Genomic DNA, 18,809 nt, shown 5'->3' on the forward strand with positions numbered 1-18,809 from the left:
GATCAGAGGTCAAGGTAACACACACCCATAGGAAAGTAATTGCTTTCTCCATCATGTGACTACATAACCAGACATTTTGAAAGAGGATGGCTTTAATCTGCTAAGTCACTAAAACACCCTGAATTATTTAACAGCAGTTTAATTAACCCTTCTTCACTTTTCCCTAGACATTCAAGTGTTTGCTTTAGCAAACACCAAGAGAAATATAATCATAATTTAGTAAGACATTTTAAGGAATAAAATATAAATCCTGTTTTATGATGATTCTTTACAGAGTGAATAATACAGATATTGAAAACTATTTTTATGTGCATGAGGGTTTTGCAAGCATATGAGTGCACCATATGCATGCAGGACGCGCAGAGACCAGAGGAGAGTGCTAGACCCCCCCCCCCCCCGAACTGGGATTCCAGAGGGCAGCGAGCTGCCTGGGTCCTTTCAAGAGCAACTGCTCCTCACCACTAAGCCATCTCTCCAGACCCATCCCAGATGACTCCATCTGTGGAACTTCCTGAAGAGATTTCCTATCACTACACTGAGTAGTCATGAAACGCAGAGAAAAGGTTAGCAGGCATGCCTATAACCCCAGCGCTTGGAGACTGAAACAAGAAGACTGCTGTGCATCCAAGGCAAAATCCTGTTTCAAAAAAACCAACACCACCTATGTAGCCCGTATGTGGCTGGGGCTTTGCTTGTTTTCTTTGTTGTTGTGTGAGGCAGCTTACCACTGTGACGTGATGGATGACCTGGATCTCAGAGACTGGCCTTTTTCTGTCTCCTCAATGTTGAGACTAAAGGCATGCACCACTACATCCAAGCAACATGACCGATTTAAACATTAGTCTGGACTCTGGGACTAATAGCAAATCAAAGTCTTCTAATCCAAAGGGAGGTGAGATTTCTCTTGCTCGCAGGGCAAATATTTAGGTCCTACTTAAAAAAAAAAAAAAAAAAAAAAGATTATTACTTTTGGTTTGGTTTTGCTGTTGTCAGTCTTGCTGCCTGCTTGGATGCAATGCCAGCATTTACGGGACGGCACCGCCAGGCTGGCCTGACTGTACAAATTTTCAACTTAGGAAGCACTACACTGCTCTCACAGTGAGCCCCACAACTAGCTCATCGCCTTTGCTTTGTTCCAGAGTTCTAACATTCCAAGGCGACTAACTCCAGGCCTGCCAGAACTGCTGAGCACGTGGCAAGCCTCTGCAATCTGGGACCTGGAGACCAACCCTGAGCCACCAGAGTCCTTGGCTCAAAAAAAGAAAACAAGGTCTGAGCCAGGCAAGGTGGCTCACACCTGTGATCTCAGCACTTGGGAGGCAGAGGCAGGTGGATCTCTGGGAGTTTGAGGCCAGCCTGGTCTACAGAATTCCAGGACAGCCAGGGTCGGACAAGATGGACGGCTCAGCAATTGTAAGCACTTGCTGCTGTAGCAGAGCACTTGGGTTTGGGTCTCAACCCACCCACATAGTGACTCACAACCAACGCCCCTTTCTGATCTCCCTGTGCACCAGGTACGCACAAGTTATATACATGCACATGGGAGCAAAACGTTCATATGTATAAAATTAAATTAACTTAAATAAAAAGGCGAGGCTGGGAGGTAGCTCAGTGGCAAAGGCTTACCCAGATTGCAAATGATCCCCAGCACTGAAGAAAAGATAGAAAAAATGGCCAGGGGCCCACAGTAGCACAAGCCCATATCCTAACACTCAAGAGGCAGAGGCAGAAGGCCTGAAAGCCAACAGTAGCCTCAGCTACATTAGACTCCTTATAAAAAAAAAAAAAAAACAATTAAAAATTGATATGGGTCAGGATGATGGGGCATGCCTATAACACCAGCACTCAGGGAATGGAGGGATTATGAGTTTAACTGAGCCTGTCTCAAAAAACCCCATTCCTGGGGCTGGGGAGACGGCTCAGCAGTGAAGAACACTGACTGCTCCTCCAGAAAACACATGTTCAATTCCCAGCACCCATACAGAGGATCCAGAGGACCTGACACGCTCATCCAGCCTCTTTGGGTACCAGGCACATCCAAGGTGCACACACTTACATATAGGTAAAATATTCATATACATTAAAGAAAAAAAAATTTAAAAATTAAACTATTCCTAATAATATCAGACGTAAGATGTCACACAGAGAGACGCATTGGGAGGGTGGCAGTGCCTGTAAGGCTAGCACTCAAGAGGCTCAGGGAGAAAGAACTCCCGCTTGAAACCAGCTGAGGACCAGGTCTTCTGCAAGAGCAGCAAGTGCTCTTAACCACTGAGCCATCTCCCCAGCCCTACTTATGTATTTGTGTGGGGCGTGCATGGCCACAGAGGCCAGAAGAGGGCATTACATTCCCTGAAGCTAGAGTTCCAGGTGGTTGTGAGCTGTCTAACCTGAGTACTGGGTCTGACTTGAGTGCCGGGAACCAAACTTATGTACTATGGAAGACAGCAGTAAATGCTCTTAACCTGTGAGCCATCTTCCCAGCCCCTTTTGATAGCTAAGCAGAGCTGAAAACCAGACACAGCTGGCAATGTATTATTGTTATGTATATATTCCAAGTTCCTAGGACACTACTAATCTGTGCATCACTTGTATGCCTGGAGCCCACAAAGGCCAAAAGAGGGCATGGGATTTGTGGTGGTTTGAATGAGAATGACCCCAGAGGCTTATGTATTTGAATAGTTGGTCTGTAGTTGGTGGAACTGTTTGGGGAAGGGTTAGGAGGTGTGGCCTTGTTGGAGGAGGTGTGTCACTTGTGTGTGGTCTTCACACTAGGCCTGCTGTGTCTCTTTCTTGTGCCTGTGGATCAGATGCAATCTCTCAACTCCCCGCTCCAGTGCCAATCCTGCCTGCCTGCTGCCATGCTTCCTGCCATGACAGTCACAGACTCATCCTCTGAAACTGTAGGCAAGCCCCCAGTCAAATGCTTTCTTTTACAAGTTGCCTTGGTCAGGGTGTCTCTTCACAGTAACAGAAAAGTAAAAGACAGGATCCCCTGAAATTGGAGTTATAGATGGTTATAAGCTGCCAAGTGGTTGCTGGGATCTGACTACTGTTCTCTGGAAGAGCAGCCAGTGTTCCTAACTGTTGAGCCACCTCTTCAGCCCCATTGAAAGAACTTTTAATTTAAAATCTCCATTTGAGACTTTGGTAGTAGAAACACAAACTGAAAATCAGTTCCTATTCCTCTAAAAGGGTTTTCTTTCTGTGGTGTTCACAAGGTCACAGCTGGGACAGTAGTCACCTGGCTGTACACTCTTGATTGATGGCTTTACTATGGGTTTATCTTGTTGTTTCTTCCTTTTTTGGAGTCAGGATCTTGCTATGGAGTCTACCCTGGCCTGGAATTCAATCTTGTTGCCTAGGTCTGCTGAATGCTAGGATTACAGACTTGTACTAGCATGCCTGGCTTCATTTACATATTTACTCTTTCTCAGCTATATTAGGGGGTCTTCGACAGACTGACTACTCATGGAACCCACCCCCACTTTCTAGTAGTGCATCTTATTACAGATGATAAAAGAAATATTAAGTCAAAGATGCTCATTAAAGAAAAAGGGTTACAAGTGCGTGGTGGTGCCACCTGCTACCCCAGCGCTAGAGAGGATGACACGGTACCACTGCCTCAAGTTTGGGTCCAGACTGAGACACAGAGCAAGTACCAGCCCAGCCAGGGCTGCACAGCAAGACTCTGCCTCCAAAAACAAAACAAAAGAACGGGAGCGAGGCGTGAGATGGCTCAAGGGGCATTGTGCTTCCTACCAAACCCTGAAAACCTGAGTTTGATCCCTGAACCCCACATGGTAGAAAGAGAAAACCAACTCTTGAAAGTTGCTCTCTGACCTCTGCAAGCACACCATGCACATGCACAGTAAATAAATAGGTAAATAAAAATACCTACATACATAAAATAAAACCCACTCAATCCAATAGCATTGCAGGCACAATTCACTCACAGCAATGGGCACAGAGGCCTGTGAAAGGAGTTCTGCAAAGCTGGGTAACACAGGGAGAAACAGTGTCAAGGGAAAGCGTAATAACCACTAGATGCTGAGTCACATGATTCGGATCACTTAGTCCAAGAAAATAACCAGAAAAAAAAATTAAGCCAGGCATGGTGGTGCACACCTTTGATACCAGTGCTCAGGAGGCAGAGGCAGGCAGATCTGTGAGTTCAGCCTGGTCTGCAAAGAGAGTTAGTTCTAAGATAGCCAACACTGTTACACAGAGAAACCCTGTCTCAAAATAAAACAAAACAGAAACAAAATAAGGAAATAGCCAGATTTGATGTGTTCAGCTTTCTGTATATTCTGCTTGACACAACTGCTCCAGCCCAAATCATGGTGTAACAAAATGAGCAGTCACAGTCCTGTCAGGAGGTAGTCATCAGCTGGAGGTGGCACAGGTCTGCGGCCAGCACAGTAATGCGCTCTCATAACCCGGCACTCGGAGGGCTGACACAGGAGGATCAGCCTTGAGGTTATGCTGCGCTACACAGTACGGCTGAACAAAGAAGCAGAGCTTCTCCCTACGCTAACACTTTCTTTGCTCTCCTGCCTTCGTTCTTCTTCGACCAGCTAATAAAGCCACGTCCTAACAGCATAAAGGCAACAGTAACACAGGGCTGGCAGCGAGCTCGGTCTGGAGAGTGCCTGCTACCATGCTCCCAGCATCACGTAGGGATGGAGAGAAACTCGGCAATCACGGTACTGATAGACAAAAAAGTGGGCTTCCCCGAGACTTCCCAAAGATGTAGTGACTGTGGTATTCACAGCAAATGTCTCAGAGCAGGGCAGAACCAAGGGAAACTGTCTAACTTCTGCTGGAACTGGATGACTACATGACCTCCCTGAGACTCGGAGTCAAACTCTGTTAGGGCATTGTGTGGCAAGTTCACTGTCGTCTTTCGGTAAAGACAATGCTTTAATGCTAGACTTCCTTTAAATAAGCTGAGATGCTGCGAGCCAGGGGCATCTGGCTCTAGCTCTTCGACCCTTGCCTTGTCCTCCAGCAGACTTCGGTGGAGGTCAACCAACCAGGCAGCCAGGAAGGCTGCCCTCATGAGCCCTGGCCGCTCTGTGGCTGCCCGGAGGAGTCTGCACAGCAATCGCAGCTGCCCCGAGCTTAACAGGCACCATCCCAGCCACAAGTATTCCAGACAACCAGCATAGACACGGGCTTGCCACCACGGGTCTCAGTGGACCCCGAATGACCCTGCGGCTACTTTCATCCACACCAGAAGAGAAGAGACTCCCTTGGAGGGCCAGCAAAAGGCCTGTGACAGGTACAAATGCAGCTCTTCATGTGTGGGCTCTGCCGTGACTGGTGGAACTAAGTCCTTCAAAATGAGGGACTGTGGAGAGACTGGTACAGAGTCCTCCGTTTACATGAAGGTCCACCATGATTGGTGCAAACACCCTTGCCGCACACACCCGCTCTGGCTCTGTAACTTCTCCAGCATTTTCCTGTGTCGCCCCACGAAAGGCTTGTCTCAGCGGCTGATGGTGCAACCTGTAATCACAGTACTCCAGAGGCTGAGGCAGAAAGGCTGACTCAAAGGCTGGAAATGGAGAGGGCAGCAAGAGGAGGAAGTGTGCACGGTTCTCGATGAGGCTGAGACACAAGCTGTAACCACTGAGTGGAAGATGGAGCACAGCGCCCTGCAGCAATCCCCTGACAATCACCTGTTTTGCTGGGGTTTTTCTTAATGGTTTTCTTTTTTATTAATCACTTATTTATCTTTTATTTTTATGTATATGTGGCTATCTGAGCTTATGTACCTCACCACCACTCCCCGGCACAGCAGCACTTCTCATAATAGCCAAAGGCAGAGACAACCAACTGTCAAAGAGAGACAAACAAAATGTGCTGTCCATATTAAAATAACAGCATTTGGCCATAAAAATGAGGGAGATTCTGACAGAAACACTGTGAACTGTGCCATCAGTATTGGCCCCTCGTAGCATCATCAATAGATTTTCATTTCAGGCATTTCAGCTGCAGTTACTGCAGCTGAGGCAGGAGGATCAGAAGTGTGAATGTAGCCTTGGTTACATAGGGAGATTCTGTCTCAGGAGAGGAGAAAAGAAAAATGAAATGACACGCATGAAAATGCTGTGATGAAGTCCATTACACTGTACACTTACTTTAAGAATAGTTTTTACAATGCAGGTGTGACTGTAATTCTGGGTGTGGAGAGATGGTTCCGCAGTTAAGAGCACTGACTGTTCCTGCAGAGGACCCAGGTTTGGTTCCCAGCGTCTACACGGCTGCTCACAGCCTTGTGTAACTCCAGTCCCAGGAGCTCTAATACCCTCCTGGGTGTTAGACATCAATATACATTATAGTCACATCCCTTTACACCTGTAACCCCAGTACTGTCTAAAGCAGGAGGAAAACTGTTAGTTCAAGCCCAGCCTGTCTACAAAGTGAGCTCTAGAACAGCTAGGACTATGGGGAGATCTTGTCTCAAAAAAAAAAAAAAAAAAAAAAAAAAAAAAAAAAAATTTCAGGTACCAAGAAAATTAATGATAAAAAATTATAATATATTTTAGTTATTTCACAGTGGCCAGTAGAATATATAATTCTATGTTCTCAGTTTCATTGTCCAATCAAAACTGTAGGGACTTGAGAGATGGCTCTGCAGTTAACAGCGCTTGCTGTTCTTTCAGAGATCCCAGGTTAGGCTCCCAACACCCACGCCAAGGCTCACAACCACCTGCAACTCCAGTTCCAGGGATCTGACACCCTTTTCTGTCCTTTGAGAGCACCAGACATGGTACACATACATGCACGCATGTACCTACACATGGTACATATACACACATACAGGCAAAACACCTACGTACGGCACATATTCACACATGCAGGCAAAACGCCTACACAAATCAAATAAATATAAAACTTTAAGGGGCTGCAGAGCTGGCTCAGCATTTAAGAGTGCTTGTTGCTCTTGTAAAGGACCTGGGTTCAGTTCCTACAGTGGCAGGTGGATCTTTGTGAGTTCAAAGCCAACCTGGTCTGTGGGTTTCAGGCCAACGGGGACTGAACAGTAAGATCCTGTCACAAAATTACACTTAATTGATTAACATGTACGTGTAATAGAGACGCTCACGATGAGACCGTTGCATAGAGAGTTTGTTCAGAACATGCAGGTGGGCCTACAGAGGTAACCAAACACAATAAGCAGAAAAGCAACTGCTGCCACACACTAACGCATACTTAGAACCTAAGTACCAGCAGGCCAGCAAGAGCCAGCTGTGTGCTAACCGCATCGACAAGCTATAATCATGGACCAAGTGGATAATGCAAGGAAAAGTATCACTCTCCGGTTAAGGGTAGCCTCAAAACAGCAGCAAGCCAATCACCACCAAACAGATCCATGTAGTCAGCACAGGAGATACTGCAGTTTTACAAACTCATGCTTTCACCACCTACACTGAAAGGAACGATAGCAGCAGTGTCTTCAAGTTCAAAATGCTCTTTCATATATATCTATGTCTTCATTCAAATTCATCATACAGTGGTCTTATCCTTACCCTCCTCCTCAGTCCCACCATTCTTCAGGCTACCTAAAGAACGAACACACATACATGCCCTCCACTGCCAATAACCATGTCATTCTGCTAATTGAGTAATGTCAAAAAACTCCATCTCAGCCAGGCATGGTGATGCACGCCTGTACTCCCAGCACACAGAGACGGAGGCAGGCAGATCTCTGTGAGTTCCAGGCCAGCCTGGTCTACAAATTGAGTCCAGGACATCCAGGGCTGCACAGAGAAACCTTGTCTCAAAACAAACAAACAAGCAAACAAACAACAAAACACAACTCCATCTTACCAGCAATACAATCTTAACTTAGGGTCTGGGCCAGTAAAAAAGCCTCATGCAATAGGTGAAATCCCCAAAACATCTATTCTACTTGTACCTAACCACAAATTTGTCACAGGTCACTGGGTGCAGAAAACACCTTTGAGCTGAGCTACATCTCCACTCTGGGGCATGTCTCAAAGGCCTGGGGCTTCCAACAGTGGATGAAGCACACTTCAAAACCCACTCCTGCCCTGCCGTATGCAAACACTGACGCTAACTGCTGGCCTCGGTTGAGGCCTCCATAAGCGGCAACCTAAGAACAAAGGGTTTATAAACCTCAAATGTGTAAAAGAGCTCAGGACTGAGTCAACTCTCAGGCAATCGGCCTGAGCCTCAGACAGACCCTCACAGAAAGAGCGGCCTCACTAAGTTTCCACAAAGGTCCAGGCAAACAACCTATGAACCTAAAGCCACTTTGAGGCCCAATAATCATAGGCAAGACAGAGGGGTGATTAGCCTTCATGGGGCATTTAGAAAAAATAAAATAAGAGTGAGAACATCCTAAGGGACAGTTTGCTGTAGCTATTTCAACCTTTGTATTTGGTGTTATGTGACAGCTCCTACCCATGAAAAGAAAGAAATGGAATAAAATGACTTCCATTTCACTTCCTGTTCTGCTCAAGCATTCCTGCTAACTCTGACAAATATTTGAAGTAGCTGGGTGCGGCAGCATACATCAGTAATCTCAGGACGCTGAGGCAAAAGGATTGTCTCAAGTTTCCAGGCCAGCCCTGATTACACAGTAACGTGAGACCTGCATAGACTACACAGTAAGATGCTGTCTAAAAACAAAAACTAAACAAAAACTTCAAGATACGCCAGATAGCCCCTCAGATCACTTTCAATGAATGAACCAGATATAAAAGATCAACAGTAACCAGCAACTGATACAGGTAAAACCTCTTTAAATGAAGAAGAAAAAAAAAAAAAGTACAACCAAGCAAGTGTACTGGAAACGCTCAACACTGACCCTGTTTTAAATAGATGCAACACTCTGAGGATGGCGTCCGCATTTGCATATGTGAATGAAAACGTCTGACTGAAGGAAGGAAAACGGAGCAAACCATTTCCTTTGAAATTGTTTCTACTACAGGTGTCCTGCTGGTGTAGACAGTTAGTGAGCCAGCAGCACTCCTCACACATAGGATGGAGTGGGTGAGTGGGTAATAAAATTACCACTCAGTTAACTCAACTTCCTGAAACATTAAATACCAGGCACCGGGCGCGTGTGTGAAAGTGAAAAGTAAGGGCTGTCCTGAGTTCAAGGACAACCAGGAAGACTGACAGGGTGACACCATCAATCCTGGTGCTCATGAGGTTAGAGATCCACCCGAGGCCAGCCTATTCTATATACTGAGTTCCAGGACAGCAAAGGCTACACACAGAGACCCCATCACAGAAGAAAACAAACACACACAAATGACCTGGACTAGATATTAATGTCCATGCCACCTTGGGCTGCAGAGTGAGATCTTGCTCCAGAAACAAACAAAAAGCCAAAACATAGTGGCACATGCTTGTAATCCCAGCACGTGGACAGTAGAGACAAGAGAATCAGCAATTCAAAATCATCCTAGGATGCATGTTGAGTTTGAGGTTTGTCTGGGCTACAAGAGAGCCAGGTCTCAGAGGGAGAAAAATGTTGCTCGATCATATGGTAATCCTTTGTTGCTGCAGTTGTTCTGTGAGACAGCCTAGTGCTACAGCCCAGGCTGACCTTGAACTAGGGAGGCAGTCCTCATGCGCAGTTCTAGATTTGTGGACTGCAGGCAGAGGCCACCACACCTTGTTTGATCCGGCAATATCACTAAAAACTGGAAATAAGGACTCTAGATATTATTCACAGTAGCCCAAAGGCATAAAACAGCCCAAATGTCCACTGAGGATGGAGAACCAAAATAACACTGCAGCAGACGCACTGTTATTTTGGCAAACACCTGGTCTCAGTTACTTAGAGAATAAAGCAAGGGGCTTATTTGAACCCGGGAATTCAATGGTTTAGTGCATGTGGCCCTAAATGCAATCCCCTGTGCGCATGAGCATACACACATACACATACATACACACACACACACACACACACACACACACTAGAGAGAGAATCCATGATTTCAATATCTATGAAATACACAGAATTTAGCTCATAGACATAGAAGGTAAACAATACAGAGACGATTGCTAGAGGCCCAGCAGGGGTGGGGAGTGGGGTGTTGAGGGATGGCTGTTTAATACACAGTGGCAGACACTTCCCTTTCGGAAAAAAGGTCACAAGACAGATGACCGTAGCCAGACATGTGAAAGTACCTAATGCTGTGGTCCGTACATTTAAAGTGGCTAAAACATCATCTAGCCTGACCCTGCTTTAATTAATTAATTACCTAGTAACATTCTGTGGCATGAGCCTGTCACGGTGGCACACACCTTTAATCCCAGCACTTAGGAGGCAGAGGCAGGCAGGTCACTGTGAGTTCAGCCTTGTCTACAAAGCAAGTCCAGGACAGCCAAGGCTACACAGAGAAACCCTGTCTGGAAAAAAAAAATTGTGGTAGGTCTGTATGTTTAAGACAGGGTCTCACTGTGCAGACCTGACTTAGCTGGATTTGTTTTTTACCACAAAAATAAAAAAATAAAATAAAAAATTAAACAACCAAGAAAGAACAGTCAACCCTTTGGGGCAAAAAAACATTTAAAAAAAAAAAGGGGGGGCACGGTGACCATGCGTGCTTCACCGACTAGAGCCCAGATGAGCTACCCAAAAGGTCAGGAGCTCAGTACAAATGAATGCACAGAAAGCAGCAAGACCCATATGGGCAGCTGTGCTTCTAAAACAGAAGTGAAGTGGCCCACAAGAACGGCTTCTTTCTCACTCCCAGCTTTAACACGGTGGCTCTACAAGAAGAAAACTGTGAGTGGCGACTTTAAAGACAGTACATAGATATTTCTCCTCACACCAAAATTGAGTGACTGTGCAGCTCAGCACCTAGAACACATAACCTCAATGAAAGAAAATACCTTCCCCTCCCCTCCCCTGTCCTACCTCTCTTCCCCTGCCCTCCCCTCTCCTCTCCTCTCCTCCCCTGCCCTGCCCTGCCCTCCCCTCTCCTCTCCTCTCCTCCCCTGCCCTGCCCTGCCCTGCCCTGCCCTCCTGTTATTCACTAGCACCCGGAGCCTGATGAGCCTCTGAGGAGCGTGCTGCTGTTTTGGACGGTGTCCCTCAGGCCCCAGCTGTTCCTCTGTTCTGTTCATTCCGGGTTTCTAACAGTGTCCCGTCTATATTTAGAAGTAACGCCAGTATCAACTGTGGAATCAACAGGTGCCTGGAGAGCACTTGAGCACTGAGCAGTTTTCAATTGTTTTTCCAAGTTAATTGGTTCTGGCTCTGCAACCGCTGCCGTGACTCCTGCGAGCACCATGCACCGAACACTCCTCCGACTAGACTAAACAGAAAACGTGGGTGTGACCACGCTCTTCGTGACCTGTCTCCGCGCTATGACCAGAACCCTGGAAGCTCTACAACCACAGGAGCGACAAACTTTTCAAAAACTCTACAGATGCAATTATTCCACAAACCAATCCAAGCAAAAGCACTGCTTGCTTCAAGACAGATGTGGTGGTACACGCCTGTAATTGCAACATCTGGGAGGCTAAGGCAAACAGAGCCCAGGCTATATTACAAGATCGTCTCCAAAAGGACAGCGGCTGGGAGGGGAGGCAAGAAGGAAAAAATTACTGTGTCGTAACAGACTCAGCTTTCAGCCAGTTCATACTGCTTTAAAGCAGTATGGCTTAGCAGTTCCGAGCTCTTCCAGAGGAGTTTGGTTCCCATATCAGGAAACTCACAGCTGCCTGTAATTCTAGCTCCAGCATACACACTGCACACACCCAGACACACCCCCCAACACACACACACCATTCATTCCTGCAATCCCAACAAATGGCAGGCAGAGCCAAGAGGACCATGCAGCTCCAGAAGAGCTTGAGCTACCGAGGGAAAGCCAAAAACCGGTGCCAGGAGGCCCCGAGGGCCTGGCCTGGTGGCACCTGTTAATCCCAAACCTCAGGAGACAGGGGTGGGTGGATATCTGGTCTAACAGAGTTCCTGGGGGACTGCCTCAAAAAAAAAAAAAAAAAAACAGAAAACACCAGGGGGTTGGGGGGGTCTCACTCAGCTGGCGGAGCGCATGAAGCTGTAGGTTCCACCGGCCACATGAACTTGGCATGGTAGCGCTCCTGTAATCCCCTATAATTCTAGCCTGCAGGAGGTAGAAGCAGGAGGACTCTGTCTCAGAAAGAGAGAGAGAGAGAGAGAAGAAAAAAGTCTGAGGGATTGAGGGAAACAGGCAGAAAAAAATTAAAGAAGCCATGCAAACAGAGATAGGTCTGGATCCAGCTTCCTTATTCAGTACCTCTGTGATTTTAGCAAATTATTTCATCTCTAATTTATTTATCTGTTTGTTTATTGGTTTTTGGAGACAGGCTTTCTCTGTGTAGTCCTGGTTGCCCTGGGACTCACTATGTAGACCAGGCTGGCCTGGAACTCAGAGATCTGCCTGCCTCTGTGTCCAGAGTGCTGGGATTAAAGACCACCACTGCCTGGCTTTTTTTTTTTTTTAACTCTCTAAACTTATAAAGATTATTACATTAAAGGGGATGATTAATTAAATGAGATTATACACAGAAAAGCAACCTTACCACTTTGCCTAACCCACTAACAGGTCAAGAGCCACACTTCACCAGTGAGGACTCTGTACTCTCTTCTTACACTGATATGGGGTGGGGTGGGGGTGAGACAGGGGCCTCCTGCAGTCTGAGTACAAGGTGAACTCACACAGTGTAGTCAAAGATGGATGACCTTGAGCCTTCTGACCCTCAGGCCTCCACCTCCCACGTGCTGAGAATGTACTCTGGCTCCACTACATCTGCCTCCACACTTGATTGTTGTATAAGAAAAGTGAGGCATGCTTTAGCCAGGCACGCTTGCTTCGTTCGCCTGTGATCCCAGAACTCTGGAGGCTGAGGCAGAACCAAATATTATGAATTACCAGCCAGCTTGGGCTACTGAGTGACAGCACCTCAAAAACCGTTCAAAATTTTAAGTACAATGTAAAGACCTGACAAATGGCTCTAGTGGTTAAGAGCATGTACTGCTTTTGCAGAGGGTCAGAGTTCAAGTCCCAGTACCCACCTCAGAAGGCTCAAAACTGACTGTATCTCCAGTTCCAGGGATTCCAACCCCCTCTTCTAGCCTCTAGGAGCACTACACTCTCATGCACGAACACACCGACAGACATATAATTTTTAAATAACATAAGATTTTTTTGTCTGTTTTTCTTTTTAAGATTTATTTATTTATTACTCTTACAGCATTCTACCTGCATGTGTGCCTACACACCAGAAGAGGGCACCAGATCTCATTATAAATGGTTGTGAGCTGCCTTGATTGCTGGGAATTCAACTCAGGGCCTTTGGAAGAACAATCAAGTGTTATTAACCTCTGAGCCATCTCTCCGGCCCCCTTGTGTTTTTTGTTTTTTTTTTTTTCAAGACAGAATTTCTCTGTGTAGTCCTGGCTGTGCTGGAACTCACTCTGTAGACCAGATCGGCCTGCCTCTGTCTCCTGAGTGCTGGGACTAAAGGCGTGCGCCACCACTGCCAAGCTATAAATTAAGAATTTTTAAAAGTATATTTTAGAGCATAACTTTGGGGTATTTATAAGATAGCTTAAGGCTGCCTGCTACCAGAAACATAGCTGAAAATTATAAACTGATGACTGCCCAGAAATCTTAGTTTAGATGAGTCAGCAAAACTTAATGCCTCACAAATAAAAAGCTTAACACAGACATCTATGAATACATAATGATAATGATAGCTTCAAAATCAGTGATCTTATAGTCAGTGCTATAGCAAATTCGGTCTGGAAATCAAAAAGCATCAAAAAAATACAAGTTCATCGTAGTGGCTCACATCTGTAACCCTAGTACCCAGGAGTCTGACTACCACCTCAGTGCCAACTGGGGTTACGGAACTGGTTCCAAGGCAACCTGGGAAGAGTGAGACCCTGCAAGGAGGGATGTGGGGAATATAAAGTCCATAACCCAGAAACGCTTTTTTACACTATTTCCAAATCATCTTAACTCAAATGGAAGGTACAGAGGCAGCCTGATCATTAGCAATCAGCATCAGTGAACATTCCTAAAGACAAAAACCCCAATTCTCTTTCCCAAGCACAAAGCCAGAATTAGATGGCTTATGAGCATTTCTCAGTGGGAAACTGAAATTCCAACAAAGAAGAGACAATCTAGATTTTTTTTTTTTTTTTAATCACGGCCATTCATTACTTTTTAGTGCAAACACCTTGAACTCTGCAGTGCCACTGACCTCACAGCGAAGTATTTCTGGTAATGTGTCCTCTCTTGCTTCAATAAATAGGGAAATTATGTACAGTAGTCTACTGAGCTGAGCAGGAATAAACAGCTTTGCCTTACAATAATACAAGCGGATAACGAATAATAATAAAAATTAATGAAAGACGGGCTTGCACGCCTTAGCAAGGGGCCAACTCTGAGACTAGCCCACTTTCTGAAACAATCCAACCATCTTGGATGAATTAGGACGCGAAGACCCTTGGGGTGCATCTACCCTGTACTCTGCTTTCATTCAAGACCAAACTCGTATTTCTTTGCCTTTTCCTAGTCCGTTTTCGTCCCAAATCCCGAAATTGTCCTTCTACCCTTTAAGTCCCATGATGGCACTCGCGTCCTGGGGACGGCTGACACGCATGCAGAAGACTCACATGCCCCTTCCGCTGTACTTCACATTTCAAATGGCCCCTTATCTCATTCTCGTAGTTTCCGAAACCCAGGACCGCACACTCGCTCACGCCAGAGTCCCCCCTCACTCCATTGTCTCTCCGGCCTATGCTCTGGAAACTCCCCAACTCGGACCCGAGCGCTTCGCTCGCCCATTCACCCCGGAGAGCCTCGGCCCTCTGAACCCTGCAGGTCCCAAAGGGCCCCGGGCCCCCTCCTCCGGCACCCCAACCCCCAACAACTGCCCCTTCCCTCTTTTCCCGACCTCGAGCCCTCCCTCCACCTCCCGCCGCTCGCACCCGCGCCACCCACTTCACCCAACACCCTCGGCCTCACCTAGCCCGGGCTCCCTGCAGTCGCCGCGGCCCCCAGTTCCGGGCTCTGCGTCCCGAACGCTCGGGGTCCTGGATGAGGAGAGAAGAGCCTCCGCCTCCTCCCCGCCCGTCCTCGTCCCCGGGAGCCGCCGCCGTCGCTGCCGCGCTCCTCCCCCAGCTCGCCCGAGGCCCGGCGCCGCCCCGCCCCCACCGCCGCCTTCCCCGCTCCCCTCGTCCGCCCGGGCGGCGGGCAGAGACTGGCAGGCGCGGCTGGGGCCGGAGTGCCCGCGGATCCACAGAGACCCTCGCCCGCCCGCACACGAGCCGCCCGCCCGCTCGCCCCGCCTCGGAGCCCGCGCGTGCGCGCGCCCGTGCGCGCGTCCCGGCCAGCCAGAGTGCGGGGCGCGCGCGCGCGCGCGGAGGTTGCGGCCGAGGGGCGCGCGCGCCGGGGGCGGGGGCGATGGACCCGGACGGCGGCGGGGGCGGGGGCGCGGGCGGCCGGCGGTGCACCCCTCCGGGCGCCCGAGCTGCGAGAGACGAGGGATTACTGAGGGGTGGAAGGAGCGGGTCGGGGCCCAAACGCGAAGGAACCGAGGGATGCGTGGGGCGCGTACTCGCGGGACAGCCTAAAGGCTGGATAAAGCGCCCGGGCTAGAAGTGAAGAGTCGAGCGGGAACTGACGGAAAGAGCCGAAACTCTCCGGAGGTGGCCGACGGCTCCCGATGGGAACCCAGCGCTTTTTGCTCCAGGTCTGCAGGGACATCTGTCCTCTCTGGCCACTCAGGAACACGCCCTTTAACCTTGTCCCCTTCCGGACCCAGCTTATGCTCTTAAAGGTCATTCCAGAGCCACGGGGCCACCCGTGGGAGAGGGTCAGGAGAGAGGAGGTGCGGGTGAGCAGCCTCACGCTTTCGGCATCCCTCTACGTGGCTGTGATTAACGCCTGCTGATGAATCTTTCTGTTAAATACCTATCTTCGTAACCAGTTCTCGAAATCAGCCTCTCCAGGGCCAGAATCATCTCTAGAATTAAGATGTAGCTTTCGAGTTAGAGTCTTGACGGTTGGCTGGTCAGGAGAGAGGGGTTAGAAAGGGCATGTCTAGCCGACACTTTAAACATGAGATCTGTTTTGGTGATTATTTTTAAAATCTGAATGGTGAACTTTGCGGAAGACAGTCATGTCACAATAGCAAAAGGTTGGATACGCCTGGTAGAAGCTGAGATTGAGACTAAATCGGTACTGAAAATAATGATCAAGGGAAGGGTGGGATAGGGTCAAGAGAGTGGGAGGGAAGGGTGGGGAGGAGAGGAGGAAGGGGGCTATGAGCAGGATGTAAAGTAAATACATATATATTAAAATATTTTAAAGTGGCTTTAACGAATAATAAAGAAAATATTGGTCACAGTCTGTATTCATCTTCTCGCTTCCTTTGAAGGCAAGCAAAGGGGCTTTGAACAGGCAGGGCTACCTCGCTTGTGTGCTGGTGCTCTTAGCTGCTCATTACAGGCAGGACGACGTTTTGGTTTCCATACCTTTGTCGCTCCATTCCTAGGTCATCTGACTGGGTGTGGTCCAGTATGTGTCTGCCAAGCCATATATCTTCATCTGACCCTTATGCTGTTTACACGGTTTTATTTTTGTTGAGTCAAGATCTGACTATATAGCTCTCTGCTGGCCTCCAAGTCTGGATCCTCCTGCCTCAGCCTCTTGAGTGTCTGGATCCTCCTGGCTCAGCCTCATGAGTACTAGGGGGTCTAAGGCCTACACCATACTGAATGGGCACTGTAGCTCTCTGCCCCCTGACCTTAAACGTGCTAGGCATGTTCTTTTTTAATGTTATTTTGTCTGGTTGATTGGTTGTTGGTTGGTTGGTTGGTTGGTTTTGAGACAGGGTTTCCTGTGTAGCCTTTGCTGTTCTGGACTCACTTTGTAGACCAGGCTGGCCTCGAACTCACTGGGATCTGCCTGCCTCTGCCTCCCTGAGTGCTGGGGTTACGGGAGTGAGCCCTGCACCCAGCTTTTGATGATATTTTTAGATTGATATGTTTTGTATGTGTGAGAGTCTTGCCTGGTTTATGCACACCACTTGGCTGCCCAGTCCCAGTGGAAGTCAGAACAGGGCATCAGCACTGGAGTTCTGGATGGTTGTGAGCTACCACGTAGGTGCTGGGAATCAAGTTCCTGTCCTCTGCAAGAGCAAGGCTCTGCATGGATGTCCCCTAAGCACTGCTCTTTACATGGTAATATAAAAGGTACTGAGCCTTGTACAGTGGCACAGGCTGTACTCGAGCTCCCATAGCCTGAGGCAGAAGGATTCTGAATTCTAGTCCATCCTGGGATGCACAGCAAGACATTGTCTTCAAAAAGGAACAAGTTACGGCACACAGCAGGAGCCCACTCTAATCCAGCAAGTGTAGCTCTGTGAGTTCAGGCCCAGTCTGGTCTCCGTAGTGAGTTCCAGATGTCCAGTTTTGTATTCCTTAGCTTTGCACAGGTACAAGTTAAAAAAATATGGAGCCAAACTAGTTATGGTGGCACACATCTGTACTTCCAATGCTCAAGAGGCTGAGGGTGGAAGGAGCCACAGCTTCAGACCAGCCTTGGACTCCATAGTAAGTTCTAAACCAGCCTGAGATGAAGTAGGACTCTCAAACTCTGAAGCACAGGCTGGAGGGATGGCTCAGTGGTCACATACATATGCCCTTCCAGAGGACCTGAGTTCAGTTCCCAGCACCCACACTAGGTTGCTCATAGCCACTTATAAATCCAGGTCTAGGGGCATCTGACATCTGGGCCTCTGTGAGATACCTACATTCCTGTGTGTGTGTGTGTGTAAGTTTACTCCTGTAATCCCAGCACTCAGGGAGGCTGAGGCAGACAGATCTCTGTGAGTTCAAGGTTAGCCTGGTCCACAAAGCAAGTTTCAGGACAGCCAGCGCTCTTATACAAAGAAACCCTGTCTTGAAAAACCAAAAAAGTAAATAAATTTAAAAATAAACTCTGGGTGCTGAAGAGATAGCTCAGGGGATAAGAGCACTGTTTGCTCCTCCAGAAGTCCTGAGTTCAATTCCCAGCAACCACCTTGTGGTTCACAACCATCTACTCTGGAATATGGTGCCCTCTTCTGGCATGCAGGTGTACATGCAGATAGAGCATTCATACATAAATTAAAATCTTTAAAAATAAAATTAAAAACTCCGGCAGGACACAGTGGCTCACACCTGTAATCCCAGCACTCGGAAGGCAGAGGCGGGAGATCTCTGTGAGTTCCAGGCTAGCCTGGTCTACAGAGTGAGTCCAGAACAGCCAAGGCAACAAAGAAAAACCCTGTCTCGAAAAACAAAAACAAGAAAACAACAACAAAACTCTGAGGCACACAGCCCCAGCTAACACATGCCCAGTCTACTCCAAACATATAGACTGAAAAGGCCTGAAAAAAAAAAAAAAACACCAAACAAACAAACAAACAAACAGGAGTGGTGGCATGGGCCTGTAGCCTCAGCAGCAGGTGAAATGTTGGGTGGTGGAGATGGGGAGAATTCCTGAGGCCTACCGTCCAGCCTAGCCTGCCTGGCACACTGCAGGCCAGTTCTTGTCTCAAAAAGCAAAAGATGAGCTAGGTGTAGCAGCCCTCACCTTTAATCCCAGACTCAAAAGAAGAAGAAGAAGAAGAAGAAGAAGAAGAAGAAGAAGAAGAAGAAGAAGAAGAAGGTAGACCTCTGACAAGGAGGCCACTTCCTGAGCCACACAATGAGTTCCAGGCCTGCCAAAGCTACCATAGTGAGACCCTGTCTCAAATAAATCAATAAAATT

At 47.7% G+C, this 18,809-nt stretch overlaps 1 protein-coding gene across 5 annotated transcripts in view; it reads right to left on the bottom strand.

Annotated features, from left to right (window-relative positions):
* Spats2 (spermatogenesis associated serine rich 2) overlaps window positions 1-18,809 on the bottom strand; it is an 86,076-nt gene that overhangs the window by 56,858 nt on the left and 10,409 nt on the right. Inside the window, exon 1 of one of the 5 annotated variants that reach the window (XM_021634922.2) lies at window positions 15,018-15,345. The exons of 1 other annotated variant lie outside the window; for it this stretch is intronic. The gene's annotated coding sequence lies outside the window, so the exon portion shown is untranslated. Of the gene's footprint in view, window positions 1-725; window positions 749-15,017; window positions 15,350-18,809 lie in introns of those variants that run through there. 3 more of the 5 variants (XM_060388645.1, XM_060388644.1, XM_021634923.2) reach the window with 3 other exon arrangements.

Source organism: Meriones unguiculatus, chromosome 8 (assembly GCF_030254825.1).
Source record: "Meriones unguiculatus strain TT.TT164.6M chromosome 8, Bangor_MerUng_6.1, whole genome shotgun sequence".
Classification (NCBI taxonomy): Eukaryota; Metazoa; Chordata; class Mammalia; order Rodentia; family Muridae; genus Meriones; species Meriones unguiculatus.